A 20,659-nucleotide genomic window follows, 5' to 3' on the forward strand; every position below is an offset into this window, starting at 1 on the left:
ACAAATTGTAAGCCACATCCTATACTACAAGACATAATTTTTACTTCTAGATTTTTAGATTTTCTTCCATGTCAATTTTCAGAGTTACGTATTTGTAACAAGTAAGTAGGAATCAATTTCTGTTGAAATGGGCTTTAGCAAATGCACAAAGAATGAAAGAAATGAGTCCCTTTAGATGAAATGGATACATCTGTCAGCAGTTTGTTGTCAGCATGACAGCTCATAACATTTAATTAAGAATAATAATTTATTTTGTCATTTTGGTCCCAGTAATGCTATGACTGTGTCTGAATTTATACCAAAGTATTTCGGGTGTAGTTTGGGGGGATTCACTCTATCCTCATGCTCTCCTATATATACATTATAAATATAGCATCTGGAGTGGCAGTTTCTGCTATGGTGCATTTGTATGACTGTCTAAAGCATTGATGAAAACATTTCTGAAGAAAAGTTTTTCCATTCATATCTTGAGGAGAAAAATATGTACTTCCATCAGAAGACATTCTTCTGTTCTCTTTTGGAATTTCTATGTATGGGCATGTCTGAAAGAAAGTAGATCTGGCTGAATGGAGAACAGAAAGGGTTAAATGCACCCTTTGTACGATAGCTACATAGGGACATACCTTCTTATACAGGTTCAGTCAAATAAACGAGATAAGATAATAATACAGCAAGTTTTCTAGCACGTGCGAGAACTCTTCATGAGACTTGTGAGGGAAAAACTCTTTACTGGATAAAGATGATACCACTTGCAGGGTTTTTGTATAGAAAGAGTCTTGATCTCTGAAATCAAAGGTGAGGGATCATGGGAGGTGTGAAATAAAATTTGTGCAATATTGTCTGAATTTTTAATCTTTTTGACTTTTGCAGTATACATATTTTCTGAGATAACTATTCACTTTTGATTGTATGTTTTACACAACTGTGGTCTGCCTTACATATATATATATATATATATATATATATATATATATATATATATATATACACTGCCATGTCTGACTGGTTTATTGTTTAAAATGAACTTTAAAAAAAAATAAGAGGAAACAGGGGTGGGGATACTCCTGAAGGGATCTTGAACATTTTAAAAGTGTGAACCATTTTACCTGTGTGAATCAAACTAAACTCTATGCCTTGAAATATAATATGTCAGAATAAAAATATCTGAAAAAGCTTGCATGAATTTTTTTGGCAAATGACTCATTTACCTGCACCTTGGTACTGCTCTGACTAGAGTTATAACTATATTTATAATGCTTAACAGTTTCCTCTCATTATGGACGTTTTTATGCTGTTTAAGTTAGGTATGCAGCATTCTCCGCACAATTGGGGAAGTAATATTGCTATCTCATGAAATGTATTTGAACTCGGTATATCAAACAATTAAGGAAGCCCCTCAGAAGCTCCTAACTAAGATGACATCATGCTTAAAGACCCTGAGCTACCAAGAGAAGGGAGCTGTATTCTTTTTCTCAGGTAGACTCTGGAAGGGAGATTTGTGCCTTACATGACACACCATTAGAGTTCCTATTGCCCTTGATCCCCTATATCTCTGCAAGCCTAACAGATATGTAAACATCATAACCAATGACCTAAATCCTCCCAATCTGATATACATTATATATTCGTTACCCAACATCCCTTCCTTCTCTGGAATAAGCTGCCCAGCAGGTTATGCAGTGTAATACATTGTCATCATTGCAACAGAACCTAGACAACTGGATGAGTACCCTCACATTTACCCAGGGACTAACTGACTAAGCCTTCCTTCAGAAAGAGTTACACTCCTAGGGTGGGTATTGGCAAATCAGAAGACAAAATAGCCTTCAAACTCCTATGAATCCTATGAATTCTGTTAATGGAAGGTTTATTAGTAGTGTGCTAATACACTTTAGCCATCTTTTCAGTATGCTGAGTTTGCTGGGTAGGCAATCCAATAGAAATTTCACTCAGGGTAGTACTTCTACAAATACTGTATCAAGAATATAACAGGAAAATCATTCAATTTAAGAGATTTGTAATCAGATTTACCAAACGGACTGTCTACTTGGGGTATACCCTTATCTCCTTTATTCTTTTTTTAAAGAAAATTATATACAACATAATTAGCAATGTTTGAAAATTATTTAACAACATAACTATAACAATTAAGTCTTATCACAAGTCATAAACTGTAACTCCATCAATATACTTTAATCTTGGTGTAAACCTTATTGCAAGCTACAGATCAACTGTAAAAGAACATGTCTGTGAAATAGTTAGTTATCATGGCTACAGAATCAGGTCAAACAATCTAGCCCCTTGAAGACTGTCATTATTATTGGAAAGATTATCAGGCATGGGCCCAATACAGGGACATAATTTCCACCTACAGCATCCTTCCCTTTTAGCCCTCTGATTTTTTGCACCCTAACCTGTTTGCAGCAAATATATTTGCTTCATTTTTGAGGTGCACAAGAGCATGTTTCCCTTTCAGTCTCTTTAACTCCATTTTTTACAAGTCCTTCTGTATTTATTGCAGGGCTATCTCTGGAATGTTGTCTGATTTCCATTTTTGTGAAGCTTTTTGGCTACTGTAATGATCAAGAGTAACAATTGCCTTTCCTCTATGGATAGTTGGATCTGGAAATCCATCCATATAGCAAATACTGAGGTTGTTATTTTTGGTCTAACAACAACAACAACATTATGCGATCAAAGATACTTTTCTTTGAATGCGTAATAGTCGACCCGAAAACATCGAAAACACATAACTGGGAATGGCCATGTCCGCAAATTTTTTCCTAGGGAAAAAATTTGCGAGGCCGTAAACAAACAAAACATACTTCCCAATCCTAATCAAGTGGGGGCTTTGCCTCTAACACCCCCCCAATGTAGGGGGCTGTGCCCCCACATCCCCCCTAACTAAATATACCAACTCCGAGATCACTCAATATTGGGGAACAGGGCAAACCACGAGAACGGCCAACTGAATATTTTCCCTAGGAAAAAATTTGCGTACGTGGCCATTTGCGGTTTAGTGTTTGCAATGTTTTCAGTTAGACTACTACGCTTTCGAAGAACAGTGTCTTCGATCGCGTAATAGGAAACCATTATTTTAACTTCCTTCTGGGGCACCTCCTGAATTGGCCTCTGAAGTTCCTTCTTAAACCTAGATAGCTTATTCTACTGCTAGAATATATGCCTTCAAGACAAGTTCTCCTCTCCCTTGTATTAACTCTCTAGCACCTGGGAAAAGTATTTGCCACATTCAAAGGTGAATAAAAATATTTGTGATGATGCTTCCTGGTGAATCTCTTAAATTTTCTGCTTTTAGTAGCATGCCTTACGAAATTACAAACTTGCTTCCATTTTTCTAAAGTACATTGAAATTTTCTTTCTAAAGTCCTTTCCCATTGAATCACTGATTTATTATCTATTTGCCTTATCCCTCTATAAATCTGGCTAACTAAACTTTTAGCAATAAAGGTGCCAGTTCTACCTTTCTACAAAAATCAACTAACTCTGGCTTGGGTGTTTCTTTATTTGGGCAAATTTCTTTTTGTGCTACAATTAGTACATCATCCAGTTCCAGCCTTAGTCCCTCACTTAAATCATTCTCAGAATCATTCCCCAGCTGGACCTCACATTTCTGTTTCAAAAATCTAATGCTTGTTCCTTCTCTCTGCCATTCCAAAATGATTCTTCCTCTCTCCTGCCCAAGTATGAGAAATCCATAGGAAGTATTTAACTGCTTTAAAGTTCCATATATCTTGCCTTTAACAAATTGTATAATGCAAACCCTGGAATTCTCAACAGGGGGGAGTATTTATGCTTTTTTGGGTACAGGCCCAAAGATCCACTTGAATGTGCCTTGCTTTTATATTTGGTAAATGTACCATTAAACTTTTCCATATGGCTGTGTAGACGTTCGACTCTAAATTTAAGAAAACTTTTAACCGTATCCTCTAAAAACAATTACTAGATTCTGGAAGCCAAATCCCTCCCTATTAATTTTCTAGTATTTGTCTGTCTCAGGAAACTCTGGGTTTGGCATCCTCCGACAGGAAAATAAGTATTACATATTTGACTACTTTTAGGAAATCTTTAGGAGTCTTCCCCAAGAAATTCTGAAACCTGTACAAGCATGAAGGTTGGATGAAATATGTTATTGCTTGTACTCTCTGATCTAAATCTAATAGGAGAAGCTTCCATTTCTTAACATCAGCCTTAATTCTGTCCAACAGCCTCCTATATGTGTTGTTAGCAGATGGTGCCTATGTCTCTCCTAGCTAAACCAATAGATAACTAACATATTTCTGCTTGGCTTATTCTCAGAACCTAACACTTATTCTGTCATGAGGAGTACTGTTTAGAAGTCATAACTGCCTATTCTCTGTATTTGCCTTATATCCAGATAGTTCTCTAAACTGTTGGAGAATTTGGACTAACTTATCTACCTCAGAAGTTGAATGTCATCCTCTGACTACAGTATTTTGCATATTTTTCCTCCCATCTTAATTTTTCTAATATCAGAACCCCTAATGCCTTTATCCAGTGGCTCAATCCATCCATCCATCCATCCATCCATCCATCCATCCATCCATCCATCCATCCATCCATCCATCCATCCATCCATCCATCAACAACTCCTTTTCAAGGCTCAATATAAAGAGCAAATAAAATAGGGAATAGAGACACCCTTTGTGTCATGCCACTAGACATCTGAAAGGGACATGATAAGCTGTAAAGGGATTTACTTTAGCTGGGGAAGACTTGTAGATACTGAAATTCACCAAGGGCTGTCCATACCCAAACCTCAGTAAGACCTAGAGAAATAGCCATTCCACTCAATCTAAGGTTTTCTCGAGAGCTAGACTAGCAAAGGCCACTCCTTTACCTATAAGCCTAGTTCCCTCCATTATCAGAGTAGCCCTCAGAATATTTTTAAAATCTGACGACCTCCCACATACTCAGTTTGGTCTAGGTTTAACAGGGAAGGAACAATCTTCAGTAGACTGGCTTGCAGATAAGACTGCCATAACTAATTTATAATTATGATTTAGGATTGGTATCATTTTGCAGGATGACAGCAACCCCCTTCTCTTCTCCTCATTGTATAGCACTATAAGGATAGCTTGCATCCATAAGTTCAGAACACTTCTAGTCTCCAAAACCTCATTACACATATGCACCAAAAAGCTAATAGCAGTGCCTCCCACCTGCCACCAAAAATCTAGGAGAAGGCCACCTGAGCCCAGCATCTTACATAATTAATTTTAACTCATCCTTTCCTACTGGGCATATATTTTTTTAGTTTGGGCAGGTAACAAAGAAGGAGAGATTCATGCTAGCCAAAATGGTATCTGTTCCCTTCTTTTCTGGTAAATTTGGGTCCGCCAAGTACTATAGTATTCCCTAAACTTTGCCAAAATACTCACAGGATCTGACAATTTATCCCCAGAAGCTGCTAATTATAGGACATCTGTTATACTTTAGGCTTTCTGTTGCCTTATTGTGGTGGCCAGGGTTTTCTCGTAGTGAGAGACTTTTGAAAAAAAAAGCAGTTTTTGAAATGTTTCTTTAAGAAATCACGTTTTTTTTTTATCTAACAACTCTTCTATTTGTTTTTTCATAACTTATAGCTTGTTTCTTTATACTTATACCTAGATCCATATGCCTTTCCAACTTCTACAGTTCAAATGTTAACCCTGCTACTTGATCCTTTGCCTGCATCCAGTCTTTCTTTGAGTACTGTTTTATCAAGTCTGCCAGTACCTGCTTTACATTATCCCAGCTTTGAAATTGGTTCCTCTACTCATTTTCCACTGGAAAATATTTATGAGGTCCCCTTTACATATATTTTTGAAGATATTTGCTTTAAATAATACAAAGGGAATTTCCAGAAAATTCAATTTAATCAGTATTGGTGAGCGGTCTAAGCACATCACAAGCAAAGTACCCACACTACTTACTAGATATCTGTCCTCCCCAGTGAAATAGCCCCTGTCTAATCTGGCTGCAGTCCCTGTTCTTCCTGTAACAGTCATAAATGCTGGAGGAGTCTTCCTGCCTTCTGCCTTATCTACTAATCTTAGTTTCACTAAATAACAGGCAACATACCTTCAATAACAGTGTGCCTCTTCCTTCTTGGACCTTGATTGACATTGATTCTTGATATGAGCACATTCCAGTCCCTCATGCAGATTGTTACTCCCACTGCAAAATAAATGGTATTTACCATAAGATCCTGAAATTCACATTTAGTAAAACCTGGAGCAAGAGATACAGATATCAGAGTAATTTTAATTCCTGACCTCTGTCCACCTTTACTGTCACATATCCACCTTCTGGATCTATTAGATCATCCTGAAGTGAGAAATGAAAATTTCTATGTGTAAGAATGGAATAACTCCATTTCCTAGCTCCTCTAAATGCCAAGGATGCCTGCACTGCCTATATACCTTGTGATAGATTTTGTTCATCCTCTTCCAATTGAGTCTTCTGTAATGCAAATACAAGTCTTTATATACTGAGGCACCATCTCCTTTTTTTCTGGGTGGACTATCCCATTAATATTCAATGATTTTTGTCTTACATAGTTATTCATAAATATCTTATAAGTATTAACAAATTAATCTGTTTGAATCTGAAGATAATTGTGTAAAAACACAGACACATACTACACCCTCACCACTTTCTGGAGGGCCAACCATTAACATGACTACTAAAGAAATCCAGATGTAACTCTAGCCCTGAGTATGAAACAAGGTACAAAATTATGAGAAAAGTATCCACTGTTATTTCTATTCACTCCCTGAGACAGTATCCCTACTAACTTCTTCGCAATAATATACACATTTTCAAACCAGAAATTAAAGTCAGATAATGTCAGTCTCCAGGCAAGCATTGCCTGCACTACTACCCATGGGCATAGTCAGAAAATATAATTTGGTAACTGAGTGATCTTATTGCTGCCCCCAACCCACCTATCATTTAAAAAACTGAAATATTTCCCCCACTTAGCAATGTTTGTATCATTTTCCCCCTAAAACCTTATCAGTTGTTTGTTTGTTTTTCCCCCTTAAACCAGTTAAATAGTTATTTTTTCGGGTCTATATCACTTCATCGAAAGCTTAATTGAGTGAATCACTGTTCATTGAACCCTATTCAGCAAAAGCTCAATTAAGCAAACAATCGTTTCACCAAAACATTTCTTAGGGAAAGGACATGGTTGGTTATCACTGGGGATTTTCCCTCTTCAACACTGTAGTGTGACCTTGGAGTTGGTATATATAGTTGGGGGGTGTTGATGAAAAGCCCCCCACATTGGGTGTTGTGGACTGCGACCCCCCCCCACTTTGCAGCATTTTAAATTTTGTTGTATTTGTTCTGGTCGGTAGCTGGCCTGCTAGTTTTTTCCCCCTAGGAAATGTTTGGCTGGAATGGTTGTTCATGTAATTGAGCTTTTGCTGATTTGAGTTAGACAATTAGCAATTCGCTCAATTAAGCTTTTGACAAAGTAATATAGACCCATTCTTTCAATGCAAGAAACTTTTATTGGAGGCATCAATATAGACAGTAGAGGGCATAGTATGGTCTAAAAAAGTCATAGTTTCTTTAAGTAATGTATAGAAAATTGTTCTCAGAAGAGTACAAAGAGCATACCTAGCTACACCCTTGCTATTACCAGAAAAAAAGTAGCATCGTGAAAAAGAAAAAAAACAAGACTAAAGGAACTGTGTTTCACAATCTCCTGAATTTATCTTTCTGTCTTGGATCAGCACAAACTCCAGGGATTTCATGAATGCTACTGACATACATCTTCCCCAGGCATTTTCTAATGCTTACTAAGTATCCACTAATTAGATACGAATGATCAAGCAATCTACATGGCAGACATACTGGTGTTTTAACTTTAAAATGATGCTAAGTAAACTCCATTTAGGGAACACATCTGTTCCCAAAATCAATTTATAGGATTATATATCGATCCAATAAAATGCAAGTACCAAATTCAATTATTCTGCTATTAATAGTACAGTATGTCCCACTTGTGTAGCCCTACTGATTCATTATAGCTCATTTGTCAGAATCAATGTTCTTAAACAGTTGCTGTGACCTACCACTTAATTAGATCCTTCTGTACAAATTCTAGAACCTGTTGTTGCTATGAATCCTTCACCAAGATGCCTCCCCCACTAAAAAAAAATAAAAATAAAAACAAAATAATTCGTTCTTAGCCTCTTAGGTGGACCTCAACTAATAGACAGGTTGAGCTATGCTACTTGTGACCCATATCTTCCAGCCAAGCAAAAAAAAAAAAAAACACTAAGACATCTGATTGGGTAAGTGACACCACCTGATCAAATGATCCAACCAATCAAAAGCAAAAAGGTCTAGCTATTGAATTCACTAGTCTTTTAAAGTAAACTATTATTAATATAAAATGATAGAAAATATGATACTAAGTGGTGCTACATTTAAAAAATACTGAAAACTGCATCCAGCAGTGTCTCCATTAAAATCTCAACTATCAGACCAGCCTATTTACCATTTACTCATGAAAACCTTATAGCCATGGTTAAGGATAGAAACTGCATGATATGAAGTGATGATCAATGGATCCCTGCCTTCTTTAGGAATTTCCACTGCTTCATAATGGGGGTACCTGCTACCTCTTTTTAATCTGATTAAAAAATTCTTTCAAATCTTTATTATTGTATCTCCTCCCAATTTCCATACCTCTACAGGATGTCTATCCTTACATGGAGATTTAATTGCTTCTGCCTTTGTATGGCTTTCCTAATTTCTTCTTCTATTATTTCCCCTTCAAGTCTTTCCTTTTTGAAAGCCTGACTGCTTGGAGGTACCTACTTATATCCTGACTTGTGTTTTCTGAAAAGGCTCACTTTTACATAGGCACAGACATTTAGTCATTTGAAGAACTCAGCATTCAGTATAGTGAATACGATATATAGTGGGTAAAAAAAACAGTATTATGATATTTGAATGAGTAACTTGTATATTGTCTGTCATTTGCATCCCTCCTTTTTAGTATCTACTTTGATCTCCAGAGTAGGATAGTGGACCTTGAGTTAACTAAGTTTGTATATGAATGTAAACTCGGTGTTACTAAAAAATCTCTCTCTGATACAAATTCATTACAGGTGAAACTAACCATCATAGACAAATGGTGTACAAAAGGCCTGAAATTAAATGTGAAAAAAGTGTGTTTGATAAACAACCATCCTCCTCAGCATACAATATAGCCAGAACCTCACTTCAAATTGATAATGTAGTCAGGGATCTTGTAACCTGGGTTGATAATTGCCTACACTTTGACCACCCTGTAGGAGTAACTCCCCCCAAAAAAGTAGAAACACCGATAGTGATTCAACTGATTTGTAACCAAAAAGAAAAGTGTAACAGTAGTAGTGAGAAAATCCTTTTATTTAGCCAAATTAAAATTTAAATACCTATCATATGTGATAAAACAAGTTATCATTTCTGTTTATGCAACTATTATTAGACCAATTATTGAGTATAATGCCCCCTTTGGGATGTTTCTTTCTAGACCCAAGAAGATTTCTGGCCTCAATTTCCTAAGCTACAAAGGAAAGATTTGGAGTTCTATCCATTTACTTGGTTTTGTGCAGGACGTTATGGCGATATATGCCTTGTGTTTTGTTCTGTTAGGGATCTAATCCTTGATCTCCTTTACCTTTGCTAGTCTGGTATCTCCACTAATATCAGAGACAGGGACTTAGGTTTCTATTAAACATAAAGGAAATATATTGTACAGACAAGTTTATTACCAGCCGACCTCACCCACTGAATGTTTTTCCTCTGGAAGTTAAAGAAAATGACACCCTAGCATCCTTTAAATTAAACCTGTGTGATATAATGGATGAACATAAATTTATGCTAGGACAGACTTGCTTTGTGCAACATGAGAAAAAGGAGGGGGGGGGGTTTACAACATGAGGGTGGAGACCAATTGCTTTGTATTTTCTATGATCCTGTGATCAAGTCAGCCTTATTTAGATGGAATCCATAACTGTCAAGATTTGTGCTATCACCTATTATAAAATACCAAACGAGGTCCTTGCCAGCACAGTGAAACTCCACAGAACAGTCCTTAACGCACTTTTATTCTCGTAAAAAACAAGCGTTTTCGCTACAGGAAACTGTAGCTTCTTCAGAGGAAGTATAAACAACAGTAAAACGCACTCCGTATTTAACATAAAGAATACAGGAAGTGACATACTACAACCTTCTCAACTTGAAACAAAAGTTTCAACTTTAAACATATACAAATTATTTTCTAATGTATGTGTTTTATACAACATAAATAGATAAATCAAGACAGGAATATAGTCCACATATTTAAAAACCTTTTGTACCTTTAGTACATAAAAAATCGCATCTGATAAGATGCCATATAAAAGTAGAAGATTCATTTAAAAACATGACATATTAATGAACATGACATTTTAATGAAAGCAGGACCAGCTAAAAGGTTGGATGTCTATAATGTGATATACTGGTTACTAGTTATTTAATATTTATTATTTGAAACAACAAAGTATATAAGATATAAATTTTTGTCAGCCCTCCACTGACACATGTTTAATTGTTAAAGACACAAAATTAATCCCCATTTGTCAACAAATACTAAAGGAAAGAGGAATATTTCTATATAAAGTTACAGTACCCCGGAGGATAAGTTTCACCCAAAAGGTATAATTAACATCTCCGTTAGTGCTGTAACCTTTTTTATACCATACTCTGATTGACTCACTAAGGAAAAAAATTATAAGAAAAAACATAATCATTCATTATAAAGATTATCTAAGATAACTTCTAAGTTTTAATACTGGGGCTATATTACAGTTGCTATTAAGGCCAGGGTATCTAAACGCATCCAGGCGCAACTGCCATTCCAGTTCTCTATTCTCGAGTATTAATGAAAAAGGGCCACCTCTCGTCTTCAAAGGGACTTGATCGATGGCCATGAACTGGAAGCTGTGGCCTGGATTTAAACCTATATGTTTTGCTAGTGCATTGTCGTTTTTATCATTCTTAATTGCGTACATGTGTTCATACATATGGTCCCGGACCCTACGGTCCGTTTTTCCGATGTAGAACGCTTGACAACACACACACGTAACTATGTAAATAATAGATTTACTTTCACAATTTAATCTGAGCCTAATATCATGTTTTTTGTCCCTGACCTTAAATATCTCACCTGTTCTGACCTTATTACACAATTTGCAAAAACCACACTTAAACATCCCTCTCCTTTTCTGATGTATATTTTGCAGTCCATCTCTCTGAACTAATTCTTTCAAATTGTGTGATCTCTTGAAAATAAACCTTGGTTTATTTCCCAATTTTGCAACTAGTAATGGGTTTGAGGAAATAAAGTGCCAGTTTTTGCGTATTATGGCCAGAACGCCCCTAGAGTTACTACTAAACATGGTAATGAAACTCAGTGAATAGTCACATTCTTCACTTGAAATTGTATTTGATTCCATCCCCTCATTGTCCAAGTTGGTCTCACTTAATACCACATTAATGGTAGGGTGCACATCACTGAAGTCATGTGCAAACAATAAAGGTTTATAAAAACCATTTACTCTCTTAATGGTTACTTCTTCAACTAGGTCTTCCAACATTTGGTCAGGGTATCCACGGTTCCTGAACATTTCTCTCAACAACTCACATTCTTTTTTGAAATCAGTCAATGTACTGCACATTCTTCCCGCCCTCACCAGCTGTCCTTTAACAATAGACCGTTTCTGTTGGAACGGATGGAAGCTGGTGAAGTGCAGGAAAGAGTTGCAGTATGTCGGCTTTCTAAAGACTGTTGAAGTCAAACCTCCATTTACTAAATCCTTTACAAGTCTAACATCGAGGTAATCAGTTTCACATGTTGAAAATTTAGATGTAAATTTTAGAAATTCTGTTGTTGAGTTCATAATTTCAACTAGGCCTGCGGCTTCCAGTTCGAACCCCTGAACAATATAAAAATATCGTCCAGGAATCTGGTATAGAACACCGCATGTTCCATTATTCCAGGAATCTTCCTTAACATGTTGGCTTCCCAATATCCCATAACGTAGTTGGCTACTCCAGCCCCACAAGGGGAACCCATCGCCACACCACGTTTTTGGAGGAAGAAGTCACCATTAAAAATGAAGTAGTTAGAAGTTAGAACAATATCGAGCAATTCTGTTACCAAGTCCACTTCTAATTTCGAAGCCCCCAAATTCTGAAGCATGGAACCAGTCCATTCTACCGCTTCTTGGTGGGGTATACTGGTGTATAAATCCACCACATCAATGGTTAAAAAGTTATTTTCACCATTGTGTGGGACATCATTGATGTTACGTAGAAAGGACCAAGAGTCTTTACATATGCTAGGGATGGCCTTGATATATTTATCCAAGATATTAGTGATAAGTTTTGAACAAGGGTATGTGATAGACGACCTCCCGTCTATCAAAGCTCTCATAGGGGGGTCATTGATGCTCTTATGGATTTTAGGGATTCCAAACATGACAGGTGTTTTTGGGCAATTTATATCAATATAGTTGTATAAATCTATATCTATTTTCCCAGTCAAAAATAAATCCCTAAAATAACCTCTAATCCTTTGGGTTTGTCCATTAACCTCATTAATGGAAGCCTTAATATAAGCATCAGTGTTTAACACCTTAGACATTTTCTCATTGTAAGTGAGATTGTCTAATACAACTAGACCCCCCCCCCTTTGTCAGGTTTTATTAAACGTACTGGTAACCTACAAAGCTCATCCAATAACATAAGTTGTTCCTTACAGATGTTCGAATTGCCTTGATTTACACCGACAACTTTAGTACCAGCAAGATGTCTGAAATCCACTTCGCAGATGTTCTCAAAAAGCTGTAAGTCTGCATGCAATGGTGGATTGAAGACACTAGCTAGTTTTAAATTTGACAGACCATTGTCATACCTTTCAATATTCTGGTTAACCACTTCATTTTGTTGTCCGAATAGTAACTTTAAATTCATTTTTCTTACAAAAGACTTTAATTCAATGATCTCCCTAGATATACTCCCAGTGCTTCTTGGAACAAATGAGTTACCATAAGCTAGTAGTACTATTAGTTGCTCATTCCGAGGTTCGGAACTGGAAGCCGCAGGCCTAGTTGAAATTATGAACTCAACAACAGAATTTCTAAAATTTACATCTAAATTTTCAACATGTGAAACTGATTACCTCGATGTTAGACTTGTAAAGGATTTAGTAAATGGAGGTTTGACTTCAACAGTCTTTAGAAAGCCGACATACTGCAACTCTTTCCTGCACTTCACCAGCTTCCATCCGTTCCAACAGAAACGGTCTATTGTTAAAGGACAGCTGGTGAGGGCGGGAAGAATGTGCAGTACGTTGACTGATTTCAAAAAAGAATGTGAGTTGTTGAGAGAAATGTTCAGGAACCGTGGATACCCTGACCAAATGTTGGAAGACCTAGTTGAAGAAGTAACCATTAAGAGAGTAAATGGTTTTTATAAACCTTTATTGTTTGCACATGACTTCAGTGATGTGCACCCTACCATTAATGTGGTATTAAGTGAGACCAACTTGGACAATGAGGGGATGGAATCAAATACAATTTCAAGTGAAGAATGTGACTATTCACTGAGTTTCATTACCATGTTTAGTAGTAACTCTAGGGGCGTTCTGGCCATAATATGCAAAAACTGGCACTTTATTTCCTCAAACCCATTACTAGTTGCAAAACTGGGAAATAAACCAAGGTTTATTTTCAAGAGATCACACAATTTGAAAGAATTAGTTCAGAGAGATGGACTGCAAAATATACATCAGAAAAGGAGAGGGATGTTTAAGTGTGGTTTTTGCAAATTGTGTAATAAGGTCAGAATAGGTGAGACATTTAAGGTCAGGGACAAAAAATATGATATTAGGTTCAGATCAAATTGTGAAAGTAAATCTATTATTTACATAGTTACGTGTGTGTGTTGTCAAGCGTTCTACATCGGAAAAACGGACCGTAGGGTCCGGGACCGTATGTATGAACACATGTACGCAATTAAGAATGATAAAAACGACAATGCACTAGCAAAACATATAGGTTTAAATCCAGGCCACAGCTTCCAGTTCATGGCCATCGATCAAGTCCCTTTGAAGACGAGAGGTGGCCCTTTTTCATTAATACTCGAGAATAGAGAACTGGAATGGCAGTTGCGCCTGGATGCGTTTAGATACCCTGGCCTTAATAGCAACTGTAATATAGCCCCAGTATTAAAACTTAGAAGTTATCTTAGATAATCTTTATAATGAATGATTATGTTTTTTCTTATAATTTTTTTCCTTAGTGAGTCAATCAGAGTATGGTATAAAAAAGGTTACAGCACTAACGGAGATGTTAATTATACCTTTTGGGTGAAACTTATCCTCCGGGGTACTGTAACTTTATATGGAAATATTCCTCTTTCCTTTAGTATTTGTTGACAAATGGGGATTAATTTCGTGTCTTTAACAATTAAACATGTGTCAGTGGAGGGCTGACAAAAATTTATATCTTATATACTTTGTTGTTTCAAATAATAAATATTAAATAACTAGTAACCAGTATATCACATTATAGACATCCAACCTTTTAGCTGGTCCTGCTTTCATTAAAATGTCATGTTCATTAATATGTCATGTTTTTAAATGAATCTTCTACTTTTATATGGCATCTTATCAGATGCGATTTTTTATGTAGTAAAGGTACAAAAGGTTTTTAAATATGTGGACTATATTCCTGTCTTGATTTATCTATTTATGTTGTATAAAACACATACATTAGAAAATAATTTGTATATGTTTAAAGTTGAAACTTTTGTTTCAAGTTGAGAAGGTTGTAGTATGTCACTTCCTGTATTCTTTATGTTAAATACGGAGTGCGTTTTACTGTTGTTTATACTTCCTCTGAAGAAGCTACAGTTTCCTGTAGCGAAAACGCTTGTTTTTTACGAGAATAAAAGTGCGTTAAGGACTGTTCTGTGGAGTTTCACTGTGCTGGCAAGGACCTCGTTTGGTATTTTATTTGTTCTTTATTTTATCGTTGGTTTGTGGTTTCTATCACCTATTATGCTGAAAGTAAATTTTTCTGTGTTTTTCTTTTTCAATGATCATTTAACTTCAGACTTTGTATATATACGTTTAGGTGTATATATGTGTGTGTGTGTGTGTGTGTGTGTGGGGGGGGGGGTGAACTGCCCTTACAAAAAAATTCTATATGACCTTTTAGTGTTCTGAATAATTTGTGGTACCTATTATTGTTTGGAGAGATAGGACTTGGGACGGTACAGCTATATTGTTTTAAATAAAGTCTGATATTAGGTAGTGAATATTAAAAATTTAATGTGTTTCTTGACTTTGTTAGATGAAATGTTTATGGATGGGATTATCTGTGTTTAGATTTTGTGGTGACCATATTTGTGGGTATAATTATCATTGGTTCAGTTTGCAGCAAAAAGGCATGGCAGATCAGTTGTGTAATTTAGAACACTGCCATATTTTAAACTTTAACAACGTCAGATTATGTACTTATATGTTTTTACTTGTATATTGTTGACCAGGTTGCGGAATTGAGCAACATTGTTTTTTAGGTAGGCAAGGGACAAAAGCTCCAGTAACAATAATAGTACTGCAGGTGTAAGAAGGATATTGCACACCATATGGATAGAAGAACTAGAACAGTAATTGACTGCAATACTCATGCAATATCCATCACGTGAAGTCCTATCTGTAGGGAGGGGGTTTAGTGTCATGCAGGGTTCTGCTACAGACAAGTAAAAGGGAATGATGTAAGGGAAGTGAGGTATAATGGACTAAGACACATTTGACCAAGGTCCTCAAAAGTAAGAGGTGAGGAGTCTTCCTTTAAAAGAAATGATACTCATCAGACATGTTTCCACTGTTTAGATTATTAATAATCATGAACTGTCTCACAATCTATCCTTTAATGTAGTTTCTGTATCTTGCTTGTGTTACTTAAATATAAGTATTTGCATGTTCATGTAGATAAAATAATGTCTATAATTTTTGTTTTACTTTTCTTGTCATACAGCTTATGTATTACTTGAAGAATGTACAATTCAATGTGCCACATACGGGAGAAAGAATAAGTTTTGATAAATCTGGAGATGTAATCGCATATTATGATGTCTTAAACTGGCAACTCTATGAAAATAATTCAATTAATTTTGCAAGAATTGGACGTTGCAATGCCACAGTAGCTACTAATGTATATTTATATATTAAAAATGATTCTATATATTGGAATTTTCCAAACAATACGGTAAGTATATTCTGTTTAGTATAACATGGTACTAAACTCTGCATGAATTGTTTAACAAAGAGTAAAGCAAAAGACATCCAAGGTATATATGGGATACATCAGATTTCACTTCAAAGATTGCAAAGCTGAAACTGTTAATGGAGAGCATCAGTCAAAAATATTGAGAATCCACACACGTACAGAAACCCTCGTGTTAAATCAAATGGGACAAAATATGCAAAGAAAACTTGGTCAGAATCCCAGATTTGTTAGATTTTTTTTGGATCCCTTTCCAGTGTGACCTAAATGTTGGACATAAACAAAAATGTATACTCCAAAGTGCCTTGCTCTCCACTGGTATGCATCCAGCAGCATGTGTTCGCCATTGTGAAAATGTTAGTTGATGTGATTGGAGTGAAAAGTTCTCTGTGTAAACTTTTCTATTAAAAAAAAAAGACAGATATGTATAGAAACTACCCCTCCTGGCATTTATAAGATAACCTCTTTTTCTTCCACTGTAGCTTGTCATCTTATGTTTTGGGCCAGTCAGTTTCACAGTTTCATGCTGGGGAAAATAAAAGGTATGTCATAAAACTGTTTTTCTTCCATCTTGCCATCCTATGTTTGGGCGAGTGAGTCCTATGCCTTTGTGTGGGAGAAATAAAAGGCCTGTCATAATAGTCTCTTAAACACAGAATTAAATGTCTTAAATTATCTCATATACTCATAAAATATATTGGAAAAAAGGATAGACAATGTCTTGTATCCTCCCCATTAAAGCAGGGGTCCAGTCTTAATGATAGGTGTGGTGTCTGATGTTTTAATCTCCAGCACAAGGTTGGCCATGACTAAACATTTACATAATTTCTCTTTCAACCCACTACCACTGTAAAATGCACACTACATCTTTCATTTCATTAGAAAATTGTGGAATAATTGGATAGGAAAATAGGTATTGCCACATCTTTTTAAAATATTATGAGCTCAGCACATAAATAAAATTAGAATACATGGCACAACATAGTGGAATCCCATAGCTTAAATCAACCATATTATCCTTGTAGTTCAGAAGTCTAGGGTAACAGAGTAATTTGAATAAAGATGGGACATGAAGGTAGAGTAACTGACAGAGGTGTTGGTCTGGATCACTTCACAAGTATGTCAGCATTCGTCACATCCATGAAAGAACTGTCAAAACTTCACTCATATAGTGGACATGAGAAATTGGCATAATGAACAGCTGCGTCATATAATAGAAGGAAATAATTTAGACAATATTATTCCAAAAACTCTTGTTAGAAGAGATGGAGGATACTAGAAAAGGATGAAAAGTAGTATATGGGTTCATAGGAAACAGACAATTTTGGATACAGACTAAATGGTAAAAAGAACAATTTACTGGGTACCATTACACTCGGTTTGCCATTAGTTTTTGATCTAGCATGTAGAATAACATTTCTGCATATCAAATATATACAAGTGGCTCAATAGCTTACTGCAGGAAGGAAACAGCACTACAGTTCTAGAAATCCAAATAAAATGCAGTTTATGCCCCAGTCATGAAAGAACACATGATAAAACAGGAGCAAGAATACAAAATGTGATTTATTCTACTAAAACAGCAATGCTTTGTCAAGCAATGTACACCAGAGGAAAGCCTGTGAAAGTGCTTGCCAATGCCAGATGTTAACATGATGGGTAAGTGTAATTTACCTTTAAAACATATCAAATGCTTATAAATGCTTTTATGGGGTAAATAGAATGTTGTTTTGAATGGAAAATGTATTCTAGTAGAATTATGAATATCATAAAGGGGTGGAGCACAGATGTATACATTTACCCAGTTGTTTAGGTTTAAACCATGCAATTAGGTCCCTTGGTGTGCTAATAAATACACACCTACATATTTGTACCAGAAAAATGTATGCTTATTACACTGTAAAATTATGCACATGCCTGTTTTGCTATATGTGCCAACTATTACTATAGTTTGCTTAGCAGAATTAATATAAAGTTTGTATAGTTTTATATGTCTAAAACATTGTGGAACTTTCACTAAACACAGATTTATATTGCTTGTAAAAATAAAAATACAGAAGACAGTTCAGTCTAGAAATGAACTAGAGCTACAAGTTTTTCTAATCAATATAGATAGCCTAAAATTTCCTCAGCCACCTGCGCCATTTTAATGTGATTCTTCCCTTCCTGAAAAAAAGGAAGAAAAAAAACATTCCAAAACTGTTTTGCATTCTGACTAAAATATTGCCAATAAAATCTTCTATTTTTACATTTTTGCAACAACCCTATATCCCGCATGCTGATTATAACATTCATAAGATTTTAGAAGCATTACACTATATAATTGCTCACACACTCACACACGCAAGTCACTATCTGTTATAGCCACTTGCATGACTGGTTACACTTCATATGTCTGCTGGTGATCAAATTAATGAGTAAATTTATAAATATGGTCTAGAAATGTGTTTCATCTTGCTGGTCTCAGAACCATATGGTATAACCCATTGCAATCCACCATACCCTGACATCTTCTTTACTCAAAATTAGGGGCAAGAGCCCAAACCTGGGAAACATTCTAAATATTGCTTTTGTATACTTAGAACATTACTAGTATAATATGTTTTGCATTAGCAAGCATTTTGAAGAATAAGAAGTCTGAAACTCACATGTTTGCCATTATTTAATGACTGTAACCCTTACATTTCCAGGAAACTATATATTTTACAGGGAACATACAAATACCTCTCAACTTCTTTGTTAGCAATGGAGGTGGGTGAGCCCACCCAACCGACTATTTTTAAATATTACTTTAATTCACTTAAAAGGTTAATAGAACAAGTGTTGCATCAACAAACAGGTATGTTCTGGAAGCTATTTAAGTACTTTGACTCTAATGTATGTAACAAGATCTTCAAAGGTTTTAATAGACAAGTGATTGTTACATTATGCATATTTTTCTATGTACTCCTTTCTTCAGAATGTACTTTACCTTAATGTAATGTTAGGATTGTCCTGAAGTGGGCCCAGAGTTTCAGAAATATAGTAAACTGTTTCATATAAAGGCAATGTACACAAGGAGATGTGCACACAAAAGAATATATATAACACATTTTTAATGCAAAACTAGAAATAACACTGCACTTTTCTCAATACTGTATATGGATAACTTAAACTGAAAGCTAATACTGCACAAGTCATAAAACTAATTACAGATAAATACTTCAATACAAACAACATAGCACTCATTCATCATAAAATACATCATAATATACATGCGCATATTAAGGATGGCCTATCCATATCACCTGGTAATGAGGGTTGCCTATGGTCTGTTTTGCAGCACCAAACTCTATGTCTCATGAGCCAGAACCAGGTGCTGCCTGCAATGACAGAAGGCATGCTTCTGCCAGACCATGTGCTGGGGGGACATGTGGCCAGATGCAGGCACTATCTGATATGCAGGCCCTACCTGACATGGAAGGGTGAGCACTGGTATGTTGGGAATCATTATCAGCAGTGGATACCATCATTAGAGGTTGATGAGCATAAAAAACTGTTTGGTCCCATAGTATGTTGGAAAAGATTTCTTTCTTTCTTTCTTTACAATATATATATATATATATATATATATATATATATATATATATATATATATATATATGTATACAATTTATACTTTGTTGTCTAGGTTAGCATCACTACCCTGATGGTTTCTTTTCAGGGGGAGAAGCAAGGTGGTATTCATACTGACTACAGGAAATTTGGCCAGGGCACAGGGAACTTCCTCTACTGTTTTTTTGATAAGTAGTGTGGGCTCTTTTACATACATGAGCTACCAGCAACTCAGGTAGATGGGGCCTAATTTTAATGTCTGGGATGTTGTAGTCTCAATGTATGTCACAGAATGCAGACGGCATCCTGTGGTGTCAGGTGGGTATTATACATCCAACTGTAGTTCCCCAAAAGCCACTGAACACCACATATGTCTGTATGTGAGCCCACCAGAAGTTCATCCATCCAGCCCAAATGCAGAAGCAGAGGCTAGCCTAGTGCACTCCCACATGGGTTGCATCCTTTGGGCACAAAAATGGTAGAACGAGTAGTAAAGTGGAGAGTGAATTACAACAGCAACAGCAACAAAAAAGTATTCTCTCCACAACGTCGAACCAAACACAGTTTATTAAAATGACAAAGCTTTCGGATATACAAACAATCCTCCCTCAGTGTCTTACAAAAAATAAAAGCTCAAGCTAGTATTTATAGTAAAAACATGTGACATAGCCATTAATTAGATAGGGTGAACACCCAATTTTTAA

At 35.9% G+C, this 20,659-nt stretch overlaps 1 protein-coding gene across 1 annotated transcript in view; it reads left to right on the plus strand.

Moving 5' to 3' along the window:
• Positions 1-20,659, plus strand: part of LOC122801029 (vomeronasal type-2 receptor 1-like) — a 444,509-nt gene that overhangs the window by 334,967 nt on the left and 88,883 nt on the right. The gene's annotated exons all lie outside the window — the stretch shown is intronic.

Source organism: Protopterus annectens, chromosome 4.part1, assembly GCF_019279795.1.
Source record: "Protopterus annectens isolate FY-2018-M chromosome 4.part1, PAN1.0, whole genome shotgun sequence".
Lineage (NCBI taxonomy): Eukaryota > Metazoa > Chordata > Ceratodontiformes > Protopteridae > Protopterus > Protopterus annectens.